Source organism: Euprymna scolopes, chromosome 4, assembly GCF_053919585.1.
Source record: "Euprymna scolopes isolate OS-2025 chromosome 4, ASM5391958v1, whole genome shotgun sequence".
NCBI lineage: Eukaryota > Metazoa > Mollusca > Cephalopoda > Sepiida > Sepiolidae > Euprymna > Euprymna scolopes.
Genome location: NC_136485.1, coordinates 95,751,110 through 95,773,125, shown reverse-complemented (window position 1 = coordinate 95,773,125; position 22,016 = coordinate 95,751,110). Strand labels below are relative to the sequence as shown.

The window sequence follows — 22,016 nt, the reverse complement described above, 5'->3', positions numbered from 1 at the left end:
GAGCCATTACCTCTGTGACGTACTTCAATAGGGCCTGGATCCGGCTACAACTGAAAAACGCATGCTCGACCGATTCGAGCTTGTGTTCGTCACAGCGCAGGCATCAGGCCCTAGTTTGTTCTCCATACATGCTGAATTCGTCGAAGAGGGGCAGTGCTTTTCGGACCAGTCGCCAGGTCAGGGAGAATTCTGAGTTAGTCAGAAAACCCCGACCCGGCGCCCAACTCCATTGAGAACGGATAACCTCCATCGACCTTCCCATCCGCCTACTAAGAGGATCCTTCGCAGTGCCCTCCACTAATTCCCGATAAAGTCTCTTTCTAGGCTGATCGAGGACACTGGGCCCCGGCAAAGCTCTAAGAGCGGTCCGGCATTCGGCAAAGAACTTGGACGTCCCCCTCGGTCTACGACGATCTTCTACCGAGGGGTCGGGTTTGAGATTGGGAAATGAGTTTTCAGCTGCAGAGACCCAAGGAGCGTTCTCCTCTAGTGAATGACCCAGGAAAGCTAATCTCTCAGCGATTTTGTGACACAAGAGACTGGGCTGACCCAGACCTCCCTCGCTCGGATGTTGAACACAGACCTCTCTGCACACATAATGCTTACCCTCGTCCCATAGAAGTGAGTCGAGGCGCTTTTGTAAGCGGGTTAGGCATTGTGCAGGGAGAGGAAGTACAGACAATCGGTAAAGGATGAGCAGGAAGACGTATGTAGCACACGCCTCCGCCCGACCCTTCAAGGACAATTTCCTTCGAATCCAAGTCTTGACCGACGATTTAACCTTGCCATATACTTTCGACCAATTTTTCTCCAGCTGTGTAGTCCCAGTCCAAACCAGACACCGAGAATGCGGACCAACCCATCGGTCCAGCTGAAGATACCTGGAAGTGAGTTTACCCCGGTCCAGGCCCCCAACCGCAGGCCGACAGACTTGCTGCGGTTGAAGACGGCCCCTGTGACTTCTTCGTATCGAGCGAGCGCCTCGATCACCGCTTGAACGTCCATGGGGCAAGACACGAACACGGTGACGTCATCGGCGAGCGTGGAAACCCTGGCTCGTGTGCCTCCAGGTAAAGCAATTCCGCGCAGGACTGGTGTAGCCGCCTCATCCCTTAACTTGCGAAGGAGGGGTTACAACGCCAGGACGTACAAAAGAGGCGACTGCGGGCAGCTCTGACGCACCGACCGGGAGACGGCGAATGATTCCGACAGCTTACCGTTGATCTGCACCGCTACCGTCAGTCTATCATACAGGACAAAGATCCACTTGCGGAAGTCCAGATTAAATCCGGTGGCCTCTAGCACAGATACCAGGAACCGATGGTCAACCCTATCGAATGCCTTGGACTGATCCAAACTGATCAGCGCAGCTTCCGTGTCGTCTTCTATTCCCTCTATGATCGAGCGAATCAGATGAAGATTGTCATGAATCGATCTCCCACATTTCACAGCATAACTCTGGTCAGGTTCGATCAAGTCAGTGATGACAACCTGCAAACGATTCGTAAGAATCTTTGCCAAAATCTTTAACTCTGTGTTGAGCAGAGTCAAGGGCCTAAAATCATCAAACTTTCCACCCCACCTTTCCTCAGCAATGTGATCACTCCTTTGGTCACCTGTCCAGGGATAGATCCCTAGGCAAACCAATGGTTGAACATATCCTTCAGAATAGGAACCAACATGGGTGACAGCCTCAAGTAAAACTCGTAGGGTAAACCATCAAGCCCTGGGTGGGGACTTGTTGTAGCCGACCTGCTTCAACGCAGTAATGACCTCATGTTCCGTAACAAGACCATCACAGCTAGCCGCTCGAGCTGCCGTGAGGCGGGGCGAGTCAGCCAAATAGCTGCCAAACTCATTGACCCTGAGCCTGGGTAGTTGGGTGATAGATGCTCCCGAAACCCCTCGCAGATCTCCCGAGTCGATACTAGAGCGTGTCCTTCCAGGTTATACACTTTCCGGATGTACCCGTCCGAACCGCGCCTTAGAGCAGCCTTACGCTCAACAGCGTCAACATTAACAGCTTCGTTAAAGAATTTCATTAACCTAGCCCTAACTACTTGGCCTTCATACCGCTCGCTAGCCAAGCGGCTGAGGTCTTGTTTAGCTAGTGCTATCTCTAGGGAGTCCCCCCCTCCACCACCTGGGCCAGCTTATCCTCTATACGCTTCTTTGCCTTAGCCTTATCTAACGCGAGGCGTTGGCTGTATTGGACAGAGAAGCGTCTAATTTTAGCCTTAAGACTAATCCACCACTTACTCCCTGTAACCGCCCCCACTAAAGCCCGCTGAATTAATTCGGTAATAACCAGTAGTTCTCCAACTCCAACAAGATGCTGTTGAACTTCCAGTATCCGGCTAGCTTAGGCCTTGCACTTTAGTTCAAATGGGCCATAACGAGATTATCGAAATTAGTAACATATCCAATAATTATGAAGTTTTAGTTATTTGATTGGTGTGTTTATAATGAAATAAACAGCCCAGTCAATGTGGCAAATTTATGATTTTAGTAAGAATTGGGTGATTAGATGTGCACACTCATAAAATTTGATTGTCGAAATTCATAACATATCCAAGAATTATAAAAAATGATGAAATGTGATGTATTTTATTGATGTGTTTGTAATGAAATAAACAGCCCAGAAATGTCTCAAAGGTATTATTTTAGTCAGAGGAGAGGGATTATATGATTGAACTCAGAAAAAATGACATTTGAAATTAGCAACATATCCAAAAATTATGAAAAATGATGAAATGTGAGTTATTTGATTGGTGTATTCATAATGAAGTAGACAGACCACACAATTTATGGAAGTTATTATTTTAGTAAGAGGTGGCGATTATTTGGGTTACTTCATTAAAAATAATTATAGAAATTAGTAACATATCCAAGAATTATGAAAAATGATATAATGTGAGTTACTTTGTGAGTGGGTTTGTAATGAAAAAACCAGCCATACATAGTTATTCTTTTAGTGATAGAAGGGGGTTATAATGTGGATTAACTCGTGAAAAGTGATAGTAGAAATTAGTAACATACCATAGCCTATGTATCAATGTTTTTATTTTAGTAAGAGTGGGGGGGGGCGATAATGTAAGTTAAATCATGTGACATGGTTGTTGAAATTAGTAATATATCCAAAAATTATAAAAAATGATGAAATGTGAGTTATTTGGATGATGTATTTGTAATGAAAAACCAGCCAAGACAATGTCTTAAAGTTATTATTTTAGACAGGTGAGCGATAATGTGGGTTAAATTGTCGAAATTTGTAACAATCCAAGAATTGTGTGATTCAATGAGATAATTCCACATATATACTTACAGATTACCCGGAGTCACCCTGGATTCAATGAGATACATGCAAATGTATGCAAGCAGAATACACGGTTGCCTGGGATGTAATGAGATAGATGCAAATATATACTAGCAGAATACTTGGCGTTGCCTTGGATTGAATTAGATTGATTGAAATATATACTAACAGAATACCTTGCGTCGCCCAGGATTTAATGAGATTGATTGAGATATATACTAGCAAAACATCCAGCGTTGCCCGGGATTGAATGAAATAGGTGAGAATATATATTAGCAAAATACCTAGCATCGCTTGGGATTTGATGAGATAAATGTGTTGTATATTACCCGTCCTTTCATATACATGCTATAAATTACCTACACTAGGTAAGATACAATTATTTCATATGTGTAATACCCGTCTTATGTAGGTAAAATATTCTTTTGTTCGAAAGATCAAATAAACATACAAATTCCTCTCTCATAAGAATAACAAATATATTACAAAACCAAATTCAATTTTTTCATTGTTTATACGGTCCCAAGCAATGCCGGGTAGCCCCGCTAGTCTAATATATAAATGGCAAAATGTGTGTGTGTGTGTATGTCCGCTAAAAACTTTTGTCAGACAGAACAAAAATTAACAAACTCTGTATGATATTAAAGCTCGACCCTCCGGACGACAAATATCGAATTTTTGGCCCATAAGGACTCCTTTAAGTGTGTCAGCTGACCCTTTTTCTGCACGGGTGGGGCCAAAAAAGTGACATTTTAACGTTTAAACATTACGTAAATCTTAACATTTTAAATCGATTCTTATGATATTTATTAATATTTCAAAAAACGCTGAGTCATATCACATGATCATGACGTCAACACACTTTAATGGCAGAGTCTGTATTCAATGTATTTATTAAGAGATTCTTATCGGCAAAAAAATGCAAAATACCATACAAATAAAAATATTAATTTTCACGTTATGAAAACTTTACCAAAGTTATTAGCAGGTTAAAAATAGTTAGATACGATAGTTAAACTAAACATTACGAGCAAAACATTCCAGAACAAAAAAAAAAAATTATGGTTAAAAAATAATTAGGTTTGAGACAATACATTAGCTTAGTTAAATTTATTTGTTTTTTTCATACAGCCATTTTCTTTCCATCTTTGTTTATGAGAAATTGAGAGAGAGGTGTAGAAAGGAAACAAGAATCGTTTTACTATGTTTTAACACTTTCCGCAGAGTCATCAATCAATTACTTTACATCTACGTGAAAGTAAATACAACTTTAAAAAAATTCTTTTTATTTGTTTTTTTTATTGACACAAATATTATTCAGTACTTACTTGATTTTACACAGTTTCTGATCGTGTTTAAACACGAAATTTGCGTAACATAGCAAATAAAAAAATTTACGATTAATTTTTTTGTTATTTAATTCTTTTTATTTATTTTTTATGCATATTTCTTTCAATTTTTTTACAATAAAAATATGTTGGATTTTATTTAGAACGCCGTTCTTACTGTTGGGGCAGGTTTTTTTTATTAGTTAAAGAACGGGTCACATATGCGCTTGTGAGACTAGATGCTAACTACCTTCGAATTAAAACAAATTGTTGTTGGTAAGAAAAATATACTATTTCTTATTTCTTTTATTTTGTAAATATTCATTAATTCAAAACCGGTAAAACTAGTTGATAAAATGTGTAAGCCTTCTGGGGAGCTAACCGCTTCAATATAATTCCAGAAATATATAGTGACAAAACACGGAACATTTTATATATTGAATACACTAGAGAGAGAGAGAGAATGTAAACAATGCATTTTCCAAATCCATTACAAATATGCAAGTATGTAAGGAAAGGGGGAGGCATACTATGAGTTAATCAGCATTAAACAGAAATAACCCAGAAAAAAACTACATTAGATACAGCAAAACAGTATACGTTAATTTAAATTCTGTATATTTATAACAACAAAACGGTTGTTATTTATTTATTTGGTTGATGTGCGTATTTGAAATAACTCTAAATCAATCATTGCTAAAAAAAATTTAAAAAAGAAACTACTCTGCTTTTACAGGTTTCTCTAAAGCTTTACATCTCCGGCATCACCTCCCGCTTATTTATAATGAGACCCATTGATTTCTAAGAACAGATACTACAATTTGAACTTGAGGTTATGTTTTCTTATATCTTTTTTTTATTTATATTTTGTTGTGAAATATTTCTTACAGTGAAAACAGCATACATTAATTTAAATCAATCATTGCATAAAAAAAACAAAAAAAGAAACAATACACTGCTTTTACAGAAACTGAACGGATTACATCATTAATGTTAGATGTTTCTATTGGACGTATCTCGAGTCTAGCCGTAAGCTGCCGACCAACCGTTGACTAAATCGGTTATATTTAAAAAAAAAAAAAAAAAAAAAATCAAATTTTCATTAACCAATTATAATTCCACAATCTTCCAAAATTAAATGGTTTCATTTTCAAAATTTTTCAAATATTCAATATGAAACTTTTTTTTTTTCATTTTAATTTACCATTATCAGCCAATAGAATTCTAACATCTACAGATGCATTAGGTATATAAAGCCGTTTTATTATATTTACATTCCCAGTATCGCTTCTGAACACAGTGATATTGATAAGTTATTTTTTTTCATGATTTTGTTTTAATATTTACATATACAGCCGTTTTTTTTATACATAGTTCATTTTTTTTATAACTTCTATATATTTTCTATGATATTCTATTAGTGACCAAAGTGACATTTATTAACTATGGTAAAAAAAAGACATTTCCATGTCAAAGGTTTACTTTGTTTGTGTACTGACTTTTTTCCTTTTTTTAAAAATTATTGGACAGACAAAAAAATTATAAAACCTTTCTATTTTTAAAATACACCACATGCCATATCATAAAACTTTACTGGCCCTTATGTCAACAGATCATCAAATTTAAGGGAGATAAACAGCATAAATACAGCAAAAATAAGCATATTTTGCAAGATATAATTTGGGACGCTGAAATAAGCAGTAGAACAATGAAAGAATGTTAAATGTAAAAAAAAAATTACACGATTACTGTAGCCGAGTTTCGGAAATTGCTCAAGCAATTTATGAAAAGGAAATAAGTTAGCGAAGTTAATCAACGAACTTAAAAATATAACCATGTTAAGTAACAAAATAAACTTATTAACATATACAAAACAAAAGTAAACAACCTGTTACAATGAAACTATGTTAATTAATCAACAACAAAAATTCAATAAACTTGTTAATTAATCAAGTTGTTGTCCAAATAGCCAAAGAAAAATGTTCCCCCCCCCAAAACCCGAACACTTTATCTTATGCAAAATCTTTGAACGTTATTTTTCCTACTTTAATCGTAGACAGAAATGACTGATTGCCTAAAATAAAGAAAAACAAATTTCTTATTTTTTAATTTTTTTATTTTCGTTTAAAAAAAATTACATTGACGGTTTAAATACTTCAAAATCTTCAAAAAAGTTTTCTATTTTCGTTGTTTTGTGTAAGTTATTATGCACCCCAAATTATACCTAGCAAAATGAAACTACAGATTAGTAAATATTTTTTTTAAAAAAAAAGGTAAATTTTTAGATTAGGTCAACCTCCACAATTTTTTTTTTTTTTTTTTAGCGAAGAAACAATTTGTTATGATACCGAGAAAAAGGTTCGATATTTAGGAAGAAAAGCTATTATTAAAGATGGGGAGGGAGTGTCGGCACTTAAAATTGAGTTTAGAGTTTAACAAGTTGATGAGAAAGTGACAGTATTTGTTTTCTTAATTAATTAACATGTATGCAAAAGGTAAAACGAAATAGGGCGCTTAACCAGCATAAACATAGCAAAAATAAGCATATTTTGCAAGATATAATTTGGGACGTTGAAATGATCAGTAGAACAATGAAAGAATGTAAAAAAAAAAAAGAAAGAAAATGATTGCACACAAAAAAGAAATTTATTTTTCTTTATTTTTGGTAATCAGTCAGTGTCAGGGTGATTAAACGTTTTTGAAGGAGATTTTGAAGTATTTAAACCGTCAATGATTAAAGTTCAATTTAATTTTTTTTTTTTTTTTGGTATTTTTTTAGATTAGGTCCACCTCCACAATTTTCTTTTAAATGACACCAAAAAGAAATAATGAAAGATAAAGTTTTAAAATGATTAAATGTTTTATTTGGTATTATTTTACTTTAAGGCTCGTCTCACGTTCGTATATAACAAAATATTTTTTTTGTAGAGTTCGGTGTTGTAAAAGCTAATCTGCAAACCGTTTCTGTCACAAAAAAAAGTCTTCATTATGAAGAAATTACTTTTCTGAAAAGTGGGTGATCACTTTTCATTGTAAATTTAACTTAAAGTGAGCACGCACTTTCTGGCCACCTGAGAGAGGGGGCATTTTTTTGTGTTTATTGGCTAAAAATTTCTTTGATTCTTTTGCACAAATGAGACTATTTTCCATTTCACGGCCTAGCCTTTGTTTATGCTACGCGTGAACATAAACGAGGGCTGTTAAATGTGCACTCACGTATCAACCTGCCTTGTCACAGTGTAATATTGGCGGAAAATTAAAATTACACGAAACAAGTAGTTTTCCAAATATTAAACCATGTAATTCTTTATTATATTTTGTCTCCATATTTATTTAGATGGACTTATGTAATAAAGAAAAAAAGAAACATGTATACCAAAATGATTTTTTTTTTTTTTTTTTTTACATAGGCATCACCACATTATCAAGGCCAAGAGGCCACTCAAGGATAAGGGTTAAAGAGTGTACAGTAGAAATTGGACAATATAGTAATCATTAGTAATGAAAATTTGATAACTTATATGGAACGGCTCATCAAGAACTTATTTACGTTAGATTTGAAGACAACCATATTGTAGTCAGCCGGTAAGCAGGAAAACGGAAGACAATTCCACAGGCGTGCAGTTCTAATAAAAAAGCTTTGTTCATGGAATCTACGTTTAGGTTTAGGCACAGATAAAGAGTGGGGGGAATTATTGATTGTGTTTACATCTAGACGAGTGTTTCTTGAGAAAGTTTGGCGAGGGGGGACCATAGATTGAAGCTCAGTCGAACACTTTCCGTGAAAATAACGATACATCAGAGACAAACTCGCAACATCTCTTCTGTAGGATAGAAGTTGCAAGGAAGAGAAAAGGACATTTCCTACGAGGCTACGAAGTCTATTTTGAACTCTATCAAGGCAGGCCAAGTCCTTTCTAGCAGCTCCTGCCCAGATGTGGCAACAGTATTCCATCCTTGGACGTACCTGGCTCTTATATAGATAGAGAATAGCATCAGCAGTGAGATATCTACTGGATCGATAGAAAGATCCCACCATTTTTCCAGCGGCCTTGGCAACAGATTTGATGTACGTGTTCCATTTAAGATCAGGAGTAATGGTCAAGCCAAGAAGCTTGTCAAAACTTGAGGCCTCCTGAAGACGAGAGCCATTCATTTCAATTGATGCCAGATGTGGATCAGAATGTTGATGATGTAAAGAGAAAAGCTTGGTTTTAGATGCATTAAAAGTAACCAGCCACTCCTTCCCCCATTGTACTACGTGCTCAAGATCAGAGGAGAGAGAATTGGAGAGAACTTGGTCGTTTACTGTCTTAGATGTGCTACCATAAATGGTAGTGTCGTCAGCATAAATGTCTACAAATGATGTAAGGATGTGATTTGGAAGATCATTAATGTAGATCAGGAAAAGAGTTGGGCCCAGGATGGACCCCTGAGGGACACCGGCATTAATACTGTGAGCTTCTGATTTTTGCCCCTCAACTACTACTCTTATGAACCTATCAGAAAGAAATGATTTAATAATTGAGAAGACATTTCCAGCAATACCATAGCTAGAGATCTTATGAAGTAAACCTTTATGCCATACCCTATCAAAGGCCTTAGATATGTCAAGAGCAATTGCCCTAGAAAGGTTGCCTCCGTCGAGAGATTTGCTAATCCTATGAGATATAACTGTAAGCACATCTGCTGTAGATCTAGCAGAACGGAAACCATATTGAGTGTCACTAAGAATAGGTATCCCAAACCAAAATTTTATTTTTATCATATCTAAAAAAAAGTAATTTGGGCATGTAGATTTTTGTAAACCATTTACAAAAATACCAAATTTATTTTGGTAGGTCAATTAGCCATCAAGTTATGATCACTCAAAGTTTGTCGGAAAGTTGAAATTTGCTATCGTGGCCGAGAAGCCAAATTTCATAGTCTATAACTAAAAATGTAAGCTACTAACAAGTGAAAAATCCTTATAAATGTAATGTCATCTTGTAGTAGATGAAAATTAATACAAATTTAGGCAATAAATATTAGATGAAACCAACTTAAACACTAGGCAAAATCCCTCTATCAACGTGAAAACAGTGAAAATACAACACGGAAATGCAATTTTAACTGTTCATATCAATTTCATTTTAATAGCTAATGTATTGAATCTTCTTAGTATGATTCAAAACACATTAGAGATCAAGATAATTCTTTCTTTTAATTATAAATTGATAAAACCACTCAATTGTAGACCATGTAAAAGCAGTCAAACAGGCAATTTTGTAAAAAGGCCAAAAAAGGTAAAAAAAAAAAAATGAGTCAAAAGTATGTTACTGAAATTGCTATAAAACTGTAACCATTGGTGGTAGAAGCTTGAAACTTTGCAACTTTACTAATTTTGGGTTGAGGAATTCAAAAAAATGGTTGCCTTGTTTCTAATAACAAAACTTTTTGCCACAGAAATACTTTTACTTTGGGAAATTTAAACTCGCCAAAAAAGCACCGACGACAATAATATTTAAAAAAATTTTATACAAAAAAAAAAGGCACAAATCATTTTTTTTAAACATTGAAAAACTTTCAACTTAAAAAAACAAGTAAGAAAGATATTTTAGGTCTTACTACAATTCCTTTCTTATCGATCTTCTCTCAGAATTCTTTCATAGGCTTCTGCTATGGTAGATATCTCAGGAACCCTCCAAATCCTACCATCACTTGAAACTGGCATTACCTCAAAATCCCATCTGTAGACAAATGCTGACTCTACTTGTGCAATGTCATCTGATAAAGGCCATCGAAAATAATCTTTTCTACTTTTTGTTTGCATTAAAAATTTTACTACAGCGCTGGATGCAGATATAATATTAATGACTTGGCCAATGTAAAAGTTGGTGTCATAGTAGACAGCTACCCATTGTCCTTGATGTTTATAACTGAAGATATCCTGAGATGGATCTTCATCACAACTGCAGGAGTTATCTGAATGTTCAGCAGATTCACTTAGGGAAGACATTTTTTGTTGCTTTGGTGGAGGTGGAGATGAATCAATTGGATTTCTTTTCAAGTAGTCAGAGAGAGCAGCTTCCAGTTGAACTTTATTTCCACTGGTGTTGATTTTGACACCTAAAACAACCTTGAGGTATCTCAATTGGTCTTTGAGTGCTTCCAAACCACTTTCTGAAATCTTTTTATCTGTTTATCAGACTTCACTGGACCACCATGCTTAATAACAGAGTTAATAATTCTCTCTTTCTCAGCAGCAGCTTGACATTCTTTTTCCTTCTTTAATCTTTCATTTTGTGCAATTTTTTCTTGGACACAAAGTTTCACAAGGGCTTCTTGTTGTGCATGTTTTTGTCGCAAATGTTTTGCATGTTTTCTGGAGATGCTCAGAATGGATTGCCTCTTTGTTGATGGTATTACTTCCAACCAAGCTGTTGTCCGATTGCGCTTAAGCATATTTGAAGATGATCGATTATGTAGTGATGCATGTCGTTTTGTTTGCATGCTAAAATCTAAATCTCCAAAGGCATGCTCACCTAACAGATTTGTTAAAGGGCAGCTCTTCAAGGTATCTCTCGTCTCCTGATCTACATCTTTTCCAAAAGCACCTCCTTCTAAAAAGTCATGCAACTGGTGCTTAGTGACAATGAGGAACTGAGTATCTTGCGCAAACATTCTAAAACAAGTTCAGGGGCTGTGAGACTAATACAGAGAGACACATTGCCTTCCTCAAAGAATTCCCCATTAAATACACCTTTACAGTCAGATTTTAATAACTGGGGATTGTTGATCCAGCATTCTAAACTTAGAGCCATTTTCTTGATATAGTGATGGAAGTCAACATACTGAACAGTGCTGTTAACAAGTTTCCAGAAAGGTTTGGTCAAATTAATGTTCAGCAAACCAACTGCAGCAAGTAGGGAATGTAGTCTCTCATCAGAAATGTCAGCCAAAACACTCTGTAATTTCATATTGCAAGATGTTGCAAACACAGATAAAAATAATTTTATGTGCTCTTTATGGTGATATATTGCCAGGGCATTTTCAAATAGAGAATTAAACCTATTTGCCCGATAACTTGTGATTTGAGATTGGTACCCTTCTTTGCTGCAGAATGCCAGCCATTCTGTCCTGCAACCACTTTTATTGTTTATGAGTGTATGTACGGGTGACGACAAAAAAAAAATTTAATATGCGTTCTGTCACAATTTCTGTTAATGCTGACATAAAAAGTTTTTATGTAATTATTTTAAAATTTTAGAACAAAATAATTTAATATATTTGCTAATATATAGCCTTGGAACTGAGTTTCTATATTTAGTCAGTTTTTTTCTACAAAGCGTAAATGTTGACATGTTTTACGAATCCAAAACAAAGAAACAAAAAATTAGTAAATAAATAATGCTTATTTTAAGTAATTTATTTTAAATAATTTTTTTTTTAATTCTCTTTTTTTTTTTCATAATTAAAAAAACTTGTTTCTGAACAATAACAAAAACATATACTTTATCGTCATAAGTCACTAGCCAAACGTTTTGTTTATGGAATTTAATTAAAATAATTTAACAATGCTAAAGTTTATCCAACCGAAAAAAATAAAAGTTTCCGTCAGTCCCACACAACTAAAAATGTTTTGTACACGGTTTTATTAATTAATTTAATTAAAATAATTTAACAATGCTGAAGTTTATCCAACCGTAACCGAAGGAGAAAGCGATGAAAGAACATATGAAAGTTTGAAAAAAGCTATAGAAAATAAACTGGCATTATTTTTTAAATTGTAAATTTTCATTTTTTTTTAATTACGTTCTAAAAATATTAATTAAAAAAATATCTTTCTATAACTTTTAAATAATAAAGAAAAAACAAACTCACCTAAGAACTTTGGTAAGTCCATAGTGAAACGAGTTGTTTGTTTATGTTTTTCCGTTCAGTCAGTCAGTACTTGTGCTGCTGTGTGGCTACTGGCTAGCTGACAGTTGATAATTGGTCTCTCTGGCATTAAGTTGAAAATCTCTGTAGGTACCCCAACTTTTATTAGTGTGCTCTCCTTGATTTATGGGGCCATAAACATGACACCAACAGATTATTAAAGAGGAGATATTCCTCTGATGCCTTTTTCAGAATTCTTACTATAAAATTTCTTTCATGTTTCTTTCACTGAAGTTTTCAAGTTGGATTTTTTTTTAGAAAAACCACTTATAACCTTTTAATAACCTCACCAAGTGACCTTTTTTCTTTAAAATGATACCATTTTTATATACTTAGAGACTCACAATATGAAGCGCAACAAATTTGAAAAACATCAACATTTTTTTTGTGTAAAAAATAAAGCGACATTTACCAAAATTAGAGGCATAACTTGAAAAATCCTGAAAAAAAAAAACTATTAAAGACACAAGAAAAAGAATTATATATCTATAAAGACAAAAGATTAAATTTTATTTAAATCAAAACCATATCAAAATAACCCAAAAAACAAACGAGATATCGCAAGTTGAAGTTAAGGGAAATTTTACTTTATTTACTAGTTTTCGCACCTAAACTAGGCCAGTTTGGGATACCTACTAAGGTTATTTTTGTTGAGATGGTTGATTACTTCTGTATTTAACACAGATTCCAGCAACTTACTCATGACGCACAGGAGACTTATTGGCCTGTACTGAGAGGGGGATGAGCGATCACCTGAATTCTTAAATACAGGGCATACTGATGAAATTTTCCAGGAAGATGGGAAACTATTCTCCTTAAGACAACATTTAAACAGTTTTGTAAGTATGGGCGCTAGTTCAGGTTGAAGTTTTTTGAGTACTATAATTGGAATACCGTCAGGGCCAGTTGCTTTACTGGAATCAAGGTTTTTGATTAGCTTGGCAACATCACGTACAGATATACGTATATCACATAGTGTGTTTTCTGATACAGGAGGAAATATTGGGGGTTGGCGGCCTTGATCGCAAAGGGTAGAATTAGCTGCAAAGCTCTTGACAAAGAGTTTCGCTTTGTCTGATGCTGACGAGATTACCTCAGGTCCATTGATAATAGTTGGGATGGAGCACACGCTTCTGTTCAGGATTCTGTTTGCTATTTGCCAAAACTGGTGGGAACCAAGCCGCTGCTCAGCTACTTTGGACTTAACAGATTGAGCATACAACTCTCTTGCATTCTTTATTACTTTCTTACAATGGTTGCTGGCAGTCCTGAAAGCGGCTTTAGTTTCCATACATCTATTACGTTGGAAACAGTGATTTCTGTGCGCAATAGCAGCAGCACATTCTGGAGAGAACCATGGCTGGCTGTTAGGTTTTTGCTGAAACTTTTTCGAGGGTATGAAACGGTCAATACCTACAATTAACCATTCCGTCAGGTCTAATACTATAGAGGACACATCCTTTTTAAACATGGAATGCAGAGGTAGATCAGATATAAATGTACGGAAGCTATCCCAGTCAGCCTTAGTGTATCGATATACTGTACGATGGAGAGGTACGTCTGGGGACTTATTACATTTCATTTTTATCTTAATTGATACAACAGAGTGGTCGGAAGATCCAAGAGGTGACAGAACAGAAACTGAACATAGTTCAGGGCAAGTTGTGAGAAAAAGGTCTAGTAGGCTTGCATACTGGCCGTCATTGTTGGGCACACGGATAGGTTCCTGAACAATCTGAGTGAGGTCGTAGGCAATGGAGAAATCATGACAGAACCTCCCCTAATCATCGGTCTTGTTAGAGTGGGTCAACCATTCGACGTTGTAAACATTGAAGTCACCACATACGTGAATGTTAGCTGAAGGATAAGCAGATAGGACTTGGTCAATTTTCTCAGATATGCTTTGAAAGATAGTAACTCCGCTGTTATGGGGGCGATAGAGAGTAAATATAAATGCCGTAGTGTGAGCTAAAGCAACCCGGAAGCACATATAGGGTAAGTTAGGATCTTCCCTGGAGATGTCCCTACCACATGGAAAGCTATCCCTAATATAGGCACATATTCCATGCCCATGGCGATCTTGGGGGTCAGATTTAGAAGTTAAGTTAGAGTATCCTTTAATTGCGAACTCTTCTAGGGAAATAGCCTGTCCAATGCCAGTTTCACTTAAAAATAAAAGGTCTGGTTTAGTCTCCTGTAATTGGGTTTCAACCTCTGGAAGGTTAGAACGTAGACCCCTGATGTTGGAGAAGGAGACATGGTAGTAGGGGTCTACGTTGGAAGTTAGAGAACCGGGTTTAATCGTGTATTTTTTCTTGAAACTTGTCATGATGAAATTTTGGAATTTGTGGACTAGGTCGTCAGATTACTTAGAGCAGGACAGAGAGGGGAAACTAAGAGAGAAAAAGAAACGAAGAATTTTTTTTTTTTTTTATTTGTAGCTAATGATAAGGTAAAACCGTAACAATTACCCACTAGTATGGCATCGAGAGGCCCCACCAGAAGCTACTGCATGGTCCAGAATCCATTCACCAAATGGCAATACAGCAGCCCCAGTACTTTGCACCTGCTGATAGGACAGCCTCCTTAGTGGTTAATCCAAGGTTCGGGTCTCTGACTATCAGGCGGATAACGTTAGCCCAGACAAAACGTTTACCTCCAGCACCCTTACTAGTGACATGGCTACAAGGATAGACATAGAAACAGAAAATTTCCGCCATCTCTGCCAACTGTTCGTGCAAAATACTGCCAACCTAGAAAACAGCTTTTTCTTCTCCCTTTGTCAGAAAAATCACTCATTAAAAAATGAGAACTGAGGGACAAAATAGAAGAAGCGAGAGTAACAGGAGCTGCCGATAACGCATCCACAATGCGTTTTCTACTCTCCATTAAAAAAAAAAAAAAAAAAAACTATTAAGTATTCTACTTAATAAAAGTCCAACAGACGTGTTTAAGGGAAAGTATGGTGATAGATTCCCCTCTCACGAACTAAGAATGAGTACAATTCGTAATCTATTTTTGCAATCAACTTTGTAGATAAATAAACATTTATGGACGAGAAAAAAAGCTAGCATTTAATAAAACAGAAATACATAAATTAAATACTGAAATAAAATGGAGTTATTAATATTTGAATCTAAAAATAAAAAGTATGATTAAAATTGAAATCACTTATCTCAACAAAAACACGTCCGTCTCCAAAATGTAAACTTAAGTGAGAAATTTAAGTTAACAGCGTTCAAAAGATTTTTTTAAAAATTAACCGTTAAAAGAATGTGATTTTATTCTGAACTTTAGCTAGTCACGTTTTAAGAAACTTACGATATAAAAGAAAAGCGGATGGGGGGGGGGGGGGTCTTCCGAAAGTTAGTTCTTTTGTTTAAAACGATTACATTACTCCATTGTTAATATTAACATTTAATGTTTATAAAAAAAAGTTTCTTCCTTCAAAGTAGCAGTGGGAGTAGTTAAAAATATTTGCAATCTTAAAGCGGGACTTCCATCTATAGAGTGAGGGGGGGGGGTGACCAATTTATCATTATATATTCATCATTTGAATTTGGTGCGCTAAATCAAATATATTAGATGGGATATATACGCATTTTTATTACGACTCTGAACACGACCAGATAATAAGGTAAATTTGATTTACTTCTATTACATTCGATAACTGTGTACATATTTTATTACTTCTTTATATGTTATTTTTTTCTTTTTTGGCTAATCATATATTCGGAGTCGTTTGTTTCTATTCATCATATACAGGCTAAAATATACGAAAAGTGAGTTAATGGATTAAGTGAGATTCCAGGCATAATCTTCTTATTTTAAGAAAATATGTTTTCATTACATTTTAGGTGCTTCTACACTTTATTGCCGAAATTGGAGACGCCATTTTTTTTCACGCACTTACTATCCAAATCTAGGGGAGACATCATTATATGGCCGAACGATTGCTTCCGGAAAGGGAAAGAATAAATTTACCAAAATTAATATTTATTTCTTCTGGAAACGTTAAATTAAACTAAAATTATCATTTATTACTTCCAGAAACTTACTGGAGAAAATGAATCTTGACAATTCAAAAAAATGTTTAAAATTATTTATTTGTTCAAAAAACACACACACACACACACACACACACACACACACACACAAACGAAAAAATAAATAAACAAACAAAAAAAAACTAATAAATGTTTTGGTTTTTAAATGGCGCTCGCCCAGTTTAAACTATTATGAATATGTCATTTCAATTTTCTGTTTTTAATAATAAAAAAAAATGTTACATGAAAAACTTTCCCGTTCTCATTAATTAAATCGAAACATTTCCAATTAAACAATTACGGATATATGTTCTTTTTCGCTTTCTTTATTTACTTTTAAAGCCACATTGGACTTTTATAGAATAGTTTTTTTGGGGGGATTTTTTTTACAAATAAATAATTTTAAACAATTTTTTTAAATTGTCAAGATTCATTTTCTCCAGTAATATCTGTTTACCAAGTTTCTAGAAGTAATAAATGATAGAATAATATACAATCATTGTTATAATATGCAAATGACCTCCCTTGGATGTAGCTTCATTTTCATATTCCATTAGATTAATATACAATCATTGTTACAATATGCGAGTGACCTCCCTTGGGTGTAGCTTCATTGTCGAATATCATTAGATTAATATACAATAATTGTCATAATATGTAAGTGCCCTCCCTTGGATGTAGCTTCATTGTCGAATACCATTAGATTATGCAAGTGACCTCCCTTGGATGTAGCTCATTGTCAAATACCATTAGATTAATATACAATCATTGTTATAATATGCAAGTGACCTCCCTTGGATGTAGCTTTATTGTCGGATACCATTAGATTAATATGCAATCATTGTAATGCCAGTGAACTCTCTTCAATGTGGCTTCATAGCTGGATATTTGTACTAGCAGAATACCCAGCGTTGCTGGTTATTGGATAAGAAAGGTGGATATATGTACTAGCAAAATACCCGACATTGCCTGGGATTGGATGAGATAGGTGGGATGTTTCCTAGTATACGATAGGTGGATATTTGTGATATTAGAATACCCTATATAGGAAGATGGGGCGATTGTGTTGTAAAATCATGAAAAATTATTGTCCAAATAAGTAACATATCAAAGAATTATGAAAAATGATGAAATGTGAGTTATTTGATTGGTGTGTTTGTAATGAAATAACTAGCTTGACTATGTCTCAAATGTATTTTTTTTGTAAGAGGAAGTAGATTATATGAGTTAAATAATGAAAAATGATTGTCAAAATTAGTAACATATCCAAGAATTATGAAAAATGATAAAATGTAAGTTATTTGATTGGTGTGTTTGTAATGAAAAAAAAAACCCAGCCAGACAATGTCTCAAAGTTATTATTTTAGTAAGAGGAAGAGGATTATGTGGGTTAAATCATGAAAAAATGATTGTCGAAATTAGCAACATATCCAAGAAATATGAAAAGTGTAAATGTAAGCTATATGTGTTTATAATAAAATAAACAGCACACATATCGTCTGAAAGTGATTATTTTAGTAAGAGGGGGTTAATTATATGGGTTATATGATAAAAAATGATTGTAAAAATTAGTAACATATCCAAGAATTATGAAAAATGAGTAAATTTGAGTTATTTGTTTGGTGTGTCCTTAATAAAATAGAAAATCAAGATGATGTATCAAAGTTATTATTTTAGTAAGAACAGGGCTATAATTAGTGTTAAATCAAGAAAAATGATTATCGAAATTAGTAAAATATCTAAGAATTATGAAAAATGATGACATGTGAGTTATTTGATTAGTGTGTTTGTAATCAAATAGCCCAGACAATGTCTCAAATGTATTATTTTAGTAAGAGGTATTTTAGTAATGTTGGGTAACTCATGAAACATGATTGTCAAAATAAGTAACATATCCAAGAATTATGAAAAGTTATGAAATGTAAGTTATTTTATTTGTGTGTTTATAATGAAATAAAAAGCCCAGAAAAAGTCTCAGAGTTATTTCTTTAGTATGACGCGGTCAACTATGTGGGTTTAATCATGAAAAATTTCTGTCGAAATTTGTAACATATCCAAGAATTATGAAAAATTATGAAATGTGAGTTATTTGATTGGTGCGTTTGTGATAAAATAACTAGCCAGATAGTTATTATTTTAGTAAGAGGAAAAGGGATTATTTGGATTAAATCATGAAAAATGATTGCTGAAATTAGTAACATATCCAAGAATTATGAAATATGATAAAATGTGAGGTATTTGATTGGTGTGTTTGTAATGAAATGAACAGCCCAGATATAGTCTTAAAGTTAATATTTTAGTAAGAGGGGGTTACATCATTAAAAATGATTGTTGAAATTAGTAACAAGAAAAGTGAAAAATGATGAAATGTGAGTTATTTGATTGGTGTGTTTGTAATGTAATAACCACCCTAGTAATGTCTCAAAGTTATGATTTTAGCAAGAGGAAGGATATTGTGTCGGTTAAATCACTATAAACGATTGTCGGAATTAGTAACATATCCAAGAATTATGAAAAATGATGAAATGTTAGTTATTTGATTTATGTATTTGTAATGAAATAGACACCCAGACATTGTCGCATGGTTGTTATTTTAGTAAGAGACGGGCGATTATGTGTGTTAAATCATGAAAAATGATTGTCGAAATTAGTAACGTATCCAAGAATTATGAAAAGTTATTAAATGTAAGTTATTTGATTGGTGTGTTTATAATGAAATAACCAGCAAGACAATGTCTCAGAGTTATTGTTTAGCAAGAAGAGAGGGGATTATGTGGGTTAAATAATGAAAGACAATTGTCAAAATTAGGATCATATCCAAGAAATATGAAAAGTTATTAAATGTAGATTATTTGATTATTGTGTTTATAATGAAATAAACAGCCCAGATATTGTCTGAAAGTTAGTATTTTAATAAGAGGGGGTCTATTATGCGGGTTAAATCATAAACAATGATTGTCGAAATTAGTAACATATCCAAGAATTATGAAAAATGATTAAATGTGAGTTATTTGATTGGTGTGTTCGTAATGAAATAGACAGGCTAGAAGATGTATCAAAGTTGTTATTTTTGTAAGACGAAGGGGATCGTGTCGGTTAAAGAGGGGGGGGGCGATTATTTGGGTTACTTCATTAAAAATAATTATCGAAATTAGTAACATATCCAAGAATTATGAAAAATGATATAATGTGAGTTACTTTGTTGGTGGGTTTGTAATGAAATAACCAGCCATACAATGTCTAAAAGTTATTATTTTAGTGATAGAAGGGGCGATAATGATTTACTCATGAAAAATGATAATCGAAATTAGTAACATACCATAGCCTATGTATCAATGTTTTTATTTTAGTAAGAGTGGGGGCGATAATGTAAGTTAAATCATGTGACATGGTTGTTGAAATTAGTAACATATCCAAAAATTATAAAAAATGATGAAATGCAAGTTATTTGGATGATGTGTTTGTAATGAAAAACCAGCCAAGACAATGTCTCAAAGTTATTATTTTAGACAGGTGAGCGATAATGTGGGTTGAATTTTCGAAATTTGTAACAATCCAAGAATTATGGGATTCAACGAGATACATCTACATATATACTTACAGATTACCCGGAGTCACCCTGGATTCAATGAGATACATGCAAATGTATGCAAGCAGAATACACGGTCACCTGGGATGTAATGAGATAGATGCAAATATATACTAGCAGAATACTTGGCGTTGCCTTGGATTGAATTAGATTGATTGAAATATATACTAACAGAATACCTTGCGTCGCCCAGGATTTAATGAGATTGATTGAGATATATACTAGCAAAACACCCAGCGTTGCCTGGGATTGAATGAAATAGGTGAGAATATATATTAGCAAAATACCTAGCATCGCTTGGGATTTGATGAGATAAATGTGTTGTATATTACCTGTCCTTTCATATACATGCTATAAATTACCTACCCTAGGTAAGATACAATTATTTCATATGTGTAATACCTGTCTTATGTAGGTAAAATATTCTTTTGTTCGAAATAGCAAATGATAAATAAACATACAAAATTCCTCTCTCATAAGAATAACAAATATATTACAAAACCAAATTCAATTTTTTCATTGTTTATACGGTCCCGAGTAATGCCAGGTAGCCCCGCTAGTCTATAATATAAATCTCACCTGTTTGTTTAAATGTGTGTATGTCTGCCTAAAACTTTTGATGGAGGCAACGGATTTTCACGAGATTGGTATCGTTTAAAAGTTTGTTTGACCCTTCGGACAATAAATATTGAAAAATTGGCCAAAAACATTAATTCTTTCACCCTTAACTGGGCACTTTTCTACAGAGAGGGGTCGCTTTTTTACCAATATTTTCAAAAGTTGTTTCTCTTTTTGATTGACTAGCCTTAATTTAAACCTACATCACTTCCTGTTTGTCGATGGCCGCAACAGCAAAGATGTTATTTTTTTTTTTTGTTTTTCACATTCTTTTCCTCCTTCGCAGTACGGGTTCGAGCTTGCCTGCCTACTACCACTTTTTTGCTCAACACACACCTCCAAACACCCGAGCAACGCTAGGCTAGTCTCATATAAAAGGGAATAATCATCCCTTTTTATATATTGTTGTTGTAAGTAAAAAATGAAACATGAGAAAGTCAAAATAACATTTAAATATAAAAGGTCAAGTTATTATCTCTGCTAAGGCAGGGGTTATGCTTTTGGTCAAATTTGTCACTTTTTGTGTACAGCCTAACATCCACATCATTTGACTAATCATCACTAAACTTGGTTAAAATATTGGGCATAGTCATACTCAGAATTTATTTAATTTTTGGATATTTAGTTCAATGTTGTAAAAAATGTCACACTTTTGGTGATAACCTTAATCTATTCATCATAGAGAGTCACTATTTGGCCCATATTGCAACCAATAAAATCTGGCATCTTGTTTTACTTTAACCATGACATGTTCAGTTATGGTAAAAATTTGGACAGAATTCCAACTTCCAATTTTCCTAAATTCCTAATTTAATGCTTTTTGTTACTTTTATACAAAATTTCAGCCTGATTAGATAGTTTTTAAGTTTAAAATGTCATGGGAACCACCATGACATTTTTTTAACAAATTTCATGGAAACCATTGTAAAAAATTTTAACACAAATCTTTATCGCTAATTTTGTGACATTCTTGTTAAATTCTTGCTGCCATTGATTAGAATTGAACTTGGAATTTTAAAGTGACCACTTTCTACCAGTGACACATGGCAAAAGCGATAACTTGGAACTTTGAGTCCTGTTCATCATTCTGTGGTTTTCTTCCAATTGTTAACTAAATTTAAACACATGATTGCAATGATTATTTTAACCATGATTTAAAAAAAAAAGAAAAAAAGTGCTTCTGCCAGCAAAACTTTATT

The 22,016-nt window shown here is 34.2% G+C and overlaps 1 protein-coding gene across 1 annotated transcript in view; it reads left to right on the top strand.

Annotated features, from left to right (window-relative positions):
* The window catches only part of LOC145269027 (protein prenyltransferase alpha subunit repeat-containing protein 1-like), a 205,059-nt gene that overhangs the window by 166,707 nt on the left and 16,336 nt on the right, over positions 1-22,016 (top strand). The window lies entirely within an intron of this gene.